General features: G+C 41.2%; 1 long non-coding RNA gene across 1 annotated transcript; it reads right to left on the bottom strand.

The window, feature by feature from the left end:
• Nucleotides 1–2,793: 2,793 nt before the first annotated feature.
• LOC131131659 (uncharacterized) lies at nt 2,794–3,917 on the bottom strand. Its single transcript, XR_009130225.1, has 3 exons — nt 3,709–3,917; nt 3,261–3,581; nt 2,794–3,065 (listed from the first exon to the last, which is right to left on the bottom strand). It is a non-coding gene; the product is annotated as an uncharacterized LOC131131659 (long non-coding RNA).
• Between the last annotated feature and the right edge of the window lie 5,149 nt (nt 3,918–9,066).

The raw sequence follows: 9,066 nt of genomic DNA, 5'->3' as shown, positions 1-9,066 counted from the left end.
GTATCACTCAATCCATCCATTTTTTATGCTGCTTATCCTGACTAGCGTTGTGAGTATGCTGAAGCCTATCCCGGCTGGATAGGCTGGACTGGTCGCCAGCCAATCACAGGGTAAAGAGACATGTTGTATTAATGTGCAAAGGGAAGGTTTGAAGCAAAGTCTTAATTCCATAATTTCAAATGCGTTACTTTAAAAAAACAGGTTCATTCATGCATTCATTCATTTTCTACCATTTTTTTCCTCAGGGTCGCGGGGTTGCTGGAGCCTATCCCAGCTGTCTTTGGGCAAGAGGCGGGGTACACCCTGGACTGGTCGCCAGCCAATCACAGGGAACATATAGACAAACAACCATTCACACTCACATTCATACCTATGGACAGTTTGAGGTGGCCAATTAACCTAGCATGTTTTTGGAATGTGGGAGGAAACCGGAGTACCCGGAGAAAACCCACGCATGCACGCGGAGAACATGCAAACTCCACACAGAGATGGCCGAGGGTGGAATTGAACCCTGGTCTTCTGCACGCTAACCACTCGACCGCCGTGCCGCCCTAAAAAAATAGGTTTTGTAACAAATTCATCATAATTAACACGTCAAGCTTGAAGTTAAAACCATTCATTCATTCATTCATTTTCTACCGCTTTTCCCTCACGAGGGTCGCGGGGGTGCTGGAGCCTATCCCAGCTGTCTTTGGGCGAGAGGCGGGGTACACCCTGGACTGGTCGCCAGCCAATCACGGGGCACATATAGACAAACAACCATTCACACTCACATTCATACCTATGGACAATTTGGAGTGGCCAAGTGGCCTAGAATGTTTTTGGAATGTGGGAGGAAACCGGAGTACCCGGATGCACGGGGAGAACATGCAAACTCCGCACAGAGATGGCCGAGGGTGGAATTGAACCCTGGTCTCCTAGCTGTGAGGTCTGAGCGCTAACCACTCGACCACCGTGCCGCCCTAAAAAAATAGGTTTTGTAACAAATTCATCATAATTAACACGTCAAGCTTGGAGTTAAAACCAGTCTCATGCAAATGGCCCCCTTAGAGTTTTGTGTTTGGAGTCGACCTTTATGCATTTACGTGCCACTTGACGTATTTGTGCAGTGAACAAGCAGCTCAGTGTTCGGCATCTGCCTCGAGAGAATCTAAACACTGGGGGCTGCGAAATGGATTTGCAAATGTGCAGGTCAAATACATGACCTTTGGCATAAAGACTTCTGTTATCGGCTTTCAATGGAAGCAGGCACGTGATGAGTCGGATCACACAAACACACACACAGATGCCTGTTCAAATACATGCATACAGTCAAACAGCTCGGTGCTAAAGCCCAAACAAGACGCCTGAATGCCAAAACTCCGGTCGTCTCTTTGAAGCGCGAGCCCAGGCTCAAGCGGCGGGTGTGAGGTAGCACATTTGTCACAGAATACCTCAACAAGGGTGCTCGTCACACACTTCAAACATCGCACATGTCTGTGGACAGGAGGATTATCTGTTCAAAATGAAAGGTCAAAGACAAGCCAGCGGCTCGGATCAAACATGGATGCTGAATAGATGACTGCGCTTTCGGGGGAAAAGGATTAAGGCGTCGTCACAAAGCTGAAAATGTCACTTTCAATAAGATGTAATAAGATAAAAGTTGACATTTTGATCAAGACTTTTAACCTATCTAACCGATCTATCAAATATCCGCTTCATCTATTGAAGTGGAGCTACTTCCCCTACAATTAGGCGGGTCTGTTTGGACTCCGTCGTCAAGGAGACTGACACCACTGCTTAAGTTTAGAGTAGTTTCTAAGTAAGAGAATGATGCTATTGGTTTTAGAAATGCACCCTCGGAGTTGCAAAATATAATCTTTATGTGATTTAAAAGTGCTTTTTTAGTAAGCCCGACTGAGATCACACCATTTTGGTGTCCGTAGCTTTGATTCTAATTAGCTGTATCTGTCTCCAAGAAGCGTTATGTACTTTATCCACTTTTTATACATATACACCATAACTCTGCACTTGTCTAACGTAATAGATGCCATATATTACATATGACAACATATTAACATATAACTCATATTAACAGCAACATCATGTTAAGCTAGTCTATTTGCTGAAGAAAATGATCAAAATGACAGTTCCCACGTCTGTAGCAGAGTGACGGTTTTGATTTTAAGATGTGTTGCAAAGCCTGCAGTGAGATGATAAATTCTTCTTAAGTATTTTTCTTGCGTTTTGTAATCCAAATAGCGGGCCTGGGTCTGGATATAGGCACAGTGATGGTCCTTTAAAGACCCGTGACTAATTAAAGTGAATGGGAGCTATAATCGTGCAAGCGGACAGATCGCAGCGGCAGATTGGGGGCATAATGACTTCAGTTACTGTATTACGGTTATGTGATGGCAAACGCGGGAATCTGACTCCAAATGAGGCAAATTAAATCGTTTGTTAACTTCCCGAGAAGTGAATGGGAGAACCATTGCTTTCTTCCAAGTAAGAAATGTTGATAGAGAAAAGCGAGCATTTAAAGGGAACCTGTTATGCTTTCTCCACTTTTCTGACCTATAAATGTCGTTAGAATGTTGTATCCCATGGCAAAGTTTCAGATAATGGGGTGTGTGTATTTTGAAGCGAGCCCGAAGAGAAGTTTGTGAATGCTCAGTTTCAGAGGTTTTTTTTTTTCTAACAGTGGCTCTCTGTGAGTCAAGCTTCCTTATATGGGCATGCCCTGTAGGCCAAATGTACTCTAAGACCGCCCTCTCCACAGCTCTAAATAACCAAACCAGTATATGAAAACCAGAGTATTTATTCCTGATACAAACAATATCTAATACAGACGTCCGGGCTTAGTTGCATTCCCTGTATTCCAACAGTAAGTTGGGTCTTAGTACAGCGCAGCTGCAAAAAAGCACCCTTTCTTTCCCTGCCCGGCTTTTATACATTTCACAATTGTGCAAGACGTGGACCAATCAGCACGCACCGTCGCCCTGGTTTCAGCATCACCGGCCCATCTTTGTCTTTCTTGTCAGCAAGGACGATGCCAGGACGTCTGGAACGTTCTGCGATTTCTTGTGCTGTAAACAAGCCACATCATACATACCAGATATCTGCTGCCTTGGTCACCACTCTAGTTCTCTTGTGTGTGTGTGTGTGTTTGTCAGTACTTGTGAAACTATGTGTTTGTATTTAACTGTGTTTAAGTGTTGTTTTACTAAAAAACATCTTCATACGCTATGTGCTTGTTAGCTAGCCAGAATATGATCAAATACCTTCATTAGCTATGGCTTCCAGGAAATCTTTCTTCATGACAAGCTCAGGCATAAGTGGTAGGAGTTGGTGATTCCCAGCAAGAGAAAAAAAATGTCATCTGTCAATATTTAATAGCAGCTCCAAACACGCAATGATTTTGTGATTTATTAATGAAAAGGATGGAAATTGTTAGGAGGTGTCCAAACTTTTGCATATGATTGTGTAGTGTTTTCAACAGGGATGTTGGTGACACCAAGCTAAACCACAAACGAAGACCATGGAGTTCCACTGCAAAGTTTAATTGTCTTCCTTCACAGATATGTCTGTGTGTGTGGTGAAAACTGCAACAGAAAAGGTGCATTTCAACATCTTGAGCGGCTGCTACATTATCAAATGCCCCAAGCCCAATCAATCACAACAACCAATATCCAAATATATCAAAATAAACCACAATGCAGTCAAACTCACGGCATTCCTGCGTGATAACTCAACGTGAGTGGCATTCACCACGTTCCCGTGCAGTCTCCATGAACGATCTCCTCCCCCGCGACATCCGGAAGTGGACCGGAAGTGCATCTCCGAAAACCGGAAGTGGACCCCCGCGATAACATTTTGAATACAAATTTGTATAAACCATGAATTACTTATCTAAACAACTTTTAATCACTTCTAGCAAAATACACACCCTTAGCATTGCTTATTTAAACCCATTAACTTATATATTCTGAAAATTGCCTTAAGGGCAGCACAGATTGTATGTTGTTTTTTCCAGAATCCAGTGCCAAACCGCTGTGTCACAAAATGAGACAAAACACAGATGACTGAGGGTAAGTATCCACCGGAGTCTATTATGAGAGCATGGATAATAACGTAGCATACAGCCCTGTGTGAAAGAGTCGTCACACATGAATTTAAAGCACAGAAATATGCGCATAAATATAAATAAATATTGGCACAAAATAAAAAATCCCTTCACTGAGTTAATCGTGTGCAGGGTTTCATGACATTTGATATTCATATGGGCTACTCTGCATTTTGAGGCAAAATCAGGTTTGGACCTTCGATGTGAAAAAATGTACATAAACTGACCAACAATTTCAATTGAAGACCCCCTTCTAAGATTTTTAAAATGTTGCTATTGCATAATCGGGGACTTTTTCTACCCAAGGTGGAAAATAGCCACATTGCTGTTGCATAATCAGGGACTTTTACTACCTGAGGTGGAAAATAGCCGAGTCGACTTGGTCGTCCTGTTCTGTTGTTTGCACAGAACAAAGGCTTGCTTGCTTTTCGAGGCAACGTGAAAGGCTCATGTGAGGGAATTGGCCTCCGATGGAGTGACAAGAAAGTGATATGAGCATGGAAACAAATAGGAGACGGCAGTGGGGGTGCATTAGCAGGTTAATGCAGTATATGTGTGTGAATGGGAGATCGAAGGACGATTGTGAGGTTATGGGTAACCTTTTGTATTATTTTTTTCCTCCCTCTAAAAGTCCTTCCCAGGAGAGCTGACCTCTCCTTGCCTCTGGAAATTAAGCCATTTGTCTCCCTTCCCGTCCCGCCTTGCCTCACCTGTGAAAGCAGGATGCTTTATAATCAGCACGATGCTAAGCGGAGACCATCTTGAGTTTCATCTTGTTACCTAAAAAACAATCCTCGAGGATGCTGTCGCTTTTCTCAGGTGTGACAAAACTTGACAACCTGTGAGTAAAAATAGCTGTACAGTGCCTGACAAAAATCTGCAGTAATTTAGCAAGAATAACGTCAAAATACAGTATTACATTTTTTACAAGAATAAAGTTGCAATGTTGGAGGGGAATAATGTCATTTTAATATAAAGTTATCACATTAAAAATATATTATTATTTGAAAGTCATAATATGTCTTTCAATGTGTCAAGGGGTGAAGGAAAATACATTTCTGGGGATCACAATAGATGAAAATATGAGCTGGAAACCTCATATTACGAATATACAACAAAAGGTGGCCAGAAATATTCCAGTATTGAACAAAGCAAAATTTGTTCTCAATCAGAAATCACTCCACACTCTTTATTGCTCTCTGGTTCTACCATATCTTACTTATTGTGTGGAAATAAGGGATAATAACTATAAAAGCAATCTTCACTCACTAAATGTACTGCAAAGGATAATTCATAATGCCGCCTACAGAGAACATACTAACTCCTTATTTCTAAAATCACAAATACTTCAACTTGCTGATACATATATTCATCTTCAAACAGCTAAAATAATGCATAAGGCTAAAAATAAGCAATTAGCTAAAAATGCCATCCAATACTTCTCTACAAGAGAGGAGAAATATGATCTCAGGGAAGAAGTACATTTGAAACACTTCTATGCTAGGACTACGTTATGCTAGCCATAGCATTTCAGTATGTGGAATCAAACTATGGAATGGATTGAGTAAGGAAATCAAACAATGCACAACGATGAGCCAATTCAAGAAACAATACAAGCAGTTGATGTTTGCTAAATACAAGGATGAAGAGTCTTGAACCAGTCATGATGTGCTATATATATCACTATATTGACACTTACTATGGTACCCATTATGTCATTGGATGCTCATATCACCTCCTACTTTGTTACATGACAAAAATAAAATATATTTTTTTAAATAAATAAAATACTACTACTACTAATAATAAAAAACGTAAACTATATTAGGAAAGCAGGAAGTGAACAAATGTAACAGTTACTGATTGTAAAAGTACCAGATGGAGGGGTAGGATTTAATAAGCTTTGCTTCTTCCTACTCCTTTTGGACATGTGGAACTGGGAACTGATTATGGGATGCACTCAATTGTAATCTGATGCATGTTCAAATGAAATAAAACCATTACCATTACCATAATATGATAACAAAATAACAATGAATAAAGTGGTAATGTTATCAGAATGAAATAAAAATACCATGAGAATAACATCATCAATTATGAGAACAAAATGTACAAAAATAAAGTTGAAATAGCTGAAAAAATAAAAATAAAGTACTTAAAATACTAACCGATTGAGAAAAAAATTATGTGAATAACATTGTAATATTATGAGGAAAATAATGTCATTTTAGCAGCATAAAGTTGAAATATTAAAGAGAAAATATATTACTTTTTAAAAGTTAATATTATGACATTATTACTTGGTAAAAAGTAATAATGTTGGAATAAAATCCACTACAATAGGAATGAAGTTATAATATTACATTAAAAAAATGTAACAAAGCATTTTATTTTTATAGTGTTTTTTTTATTTCAAAACACCAGCAATGGGGAAAATTGCAAAGACTGAAGTTGATACTAATAAAGGGTTTTTTAAAAACATATATAATTTCTTAGCATATGTACCAAGTGGGGCTGCACTACAGCAGAATGGTTAGCTCACAGGCTACACAGCTAATTCCAGTTTGGAATTTATATGTTCTCCCCGTGCATGCGTGGGTTTTCTCCTGGTACTCCGGTTTCCTCCCACATTCCAAAAACATGCTAGGTTAATTGGTGACTCCAAATTGTCCATAGGTATGAATGTGAGTGTGAATGGTTGTTTGTCTATATGTGCCCTGTGATTGGCTGGCCACCAGTCCAGGGTGTGAATATCCAGCTGGGATAGGCTCCAGCATCCCCGCGACCCTCGTGAGGATACGCGGTAGAAAATCTACCAGTGAATCTACCAAGTGTCCTTTTCCTCCTATCATTTTTCAGTATGTGGCCCTTACTTGAAAATGTTTGTCCACCCCATACATGTTAATCGTTTTTTCCACTTTAGAATGAATCATTGTTTATTGTTTGAGTGTCATTAGACGTCTCATGTGTGCCTAATGTTGTGGCCAGTGCGTGTTTACTATTTCTGACTCACCTCCTGCTTGAAGCCAAAAGCCACTTGGTTTGCTTTCGGGGAGCGTCTTGGTTACAGTTATGAAAGCTCCGGTGTGTCACAAAATTTCTCACCTAGAGGGAAAACATTTACTATTTTTGGGAATCAAAACACGTTTGTTTGGAGGTGATTTATAGTATAGAACTTAACATAGTGATACATACTAAATCAATAAGCAATTGTCTCATTGTCATATTGTTGCCTTGCACAGGAAGTCACACATAATGTTTGTCGAATGGAAAGCTACCAGGGCTTTACTGACAGAAACCTAAGACCGCAGGATACCGGATCATCAGGGGTGGGAGGCGAGGGTGCCGGGGCCGCGTCTCTATATCCGCAGGTACAATAGAACCTGCTCCACCAAGCGCTATTCAGCACAGGTAAAGGATACGGCGCTATCCCGCACGCTGAATAGACAGCTAAGTATCTGCTGTTCTTTCTTCTAATGGGATGGTGTCATGGTGGTGCACAAAAATGGCAACAAGAGTGTCACTTTCACCTGCAGGTGACATCATTGACCAGTGGAAGTTTCATCTGTGCCAAGGACAGTTGGCAGCCTGCTTTTACAGCAATTACATGAATGGCTTTCTTGGGTTTTAAAAGGTTACCCTGGTAGGTGAGTCAAACGACACGACAGTATCTTTGTGGAATCAAACACAGTTGTTTTACCTTTTATTTCTTCTCATTCTCATCCATCCATCGATTATTTTTCTATGCTGCTTGTCCTCACTAGAGTCACTAGGGAGTATGCTGGAGCCTATCCCAGCTGACTTTGAGAGGTGGGATACACACTGGAATAGCTGCCAAACATTCATTCATTCATTCATTCATTTTCTACCGCTTTTCCTCACGAGGGTCGCGGGGGTGCTGGAGCCTATCCCAGCTGTCTTCGGGCGAGAGGCGGGGTACACCCTGGACTGGTGGCCAGCCAATCACAGGGCACATATAGACAAACGACCATTCACACTCATATTGGACAATTTGGAAAATGGACAATTTGGAGTCGCCAATTAACCTAGCATGTTTTTGGAATGTGGGAGGAAACCGGAGTACCCTGAGAAAACCCACGCATGCACGGGGAGAACATGCAAACTCCACACAGAGATGGCCAAGGGTGGAATTGAACCCTGCTCTCCTAGCTGTGAGGTCTGCGCGCTAACCACTCGACCGCCGTGCCGCGCTGCCAAACATTAATGATACAAATATAAGACGTATTTATGCATTTTTTCCCATACAAAAAAAAATCTGAAAAAGTCTTGTCTTATTTTTGAGGCCTTGATGTAATCCGAGTTGATATTTAATAACGCTAGCCATTGAGCAAAAAGTCTGAGCTGTTAAATCGATCCAGCACTACTCTGGAGGTATCACCGAGTAAGGTTTACCGACTTATAGCGGCAAAACCAGCCCTGTGTGTCCGCCTGGACTCAAACCAGGGTCTGCAAAATGATAGTTGAGCGTGCTAATCCTTGTGAAAATCATGTAAACTCGATGTCCAGTATGACTCTTAAGTGGGGTTTATCAACGTACATCCGCACAGCTGCAGTGGATGGCACCCACGACGACAGAGAGATTCATCCCCAAGCAAGTCAAAGCTTTTCTTCCTGACACTCACGTACATCATTGAGAAAAAGAAATGCAGCCACTGATAAAATCTGGTTTTATGTCCATGAAAATGTTGAGTCTTGAAAACAATGGGTTGTCTTATATTTGCTTTATTGCTAATCTGTGCTTTTGCCTGCCTAATGCTTTAAAAAACCTTACCGGTAAAAATATAGGTAACATTATAGGTTAGATGTTGTGGGCGGCACGGCGGTTGAGTGGTTACCGTGCAGACCTCACAGCTAGGAGACCAGGGTTCAATTCCACCCTCGGCCATCTCTGTGTGGAGTTTGCATGTTCTCCCCGTGCATGCGTGGGTTTTCTCCGGGTACTC

This window comes from Doryrhamphus excisus, chromosome 6 (genome assembly GCF_030265055.1).
Source record: "Doryrhamphus excisus isolate RoL2022-K1 chromosome 6, RoL_Dexc_1.0, whole genome shotgun sequence".
NCBI lineage: Eukaryota > Metazoa > Chordata > Actinopteri > Syngnathiformes > Syngnathidae > Doryrhamphus > Doryrhamphus excisus.
Note: the sequence above shows the minus strand (reverse complement) of the source record. Positions and strands in the feature narration are given on the sequence as shown.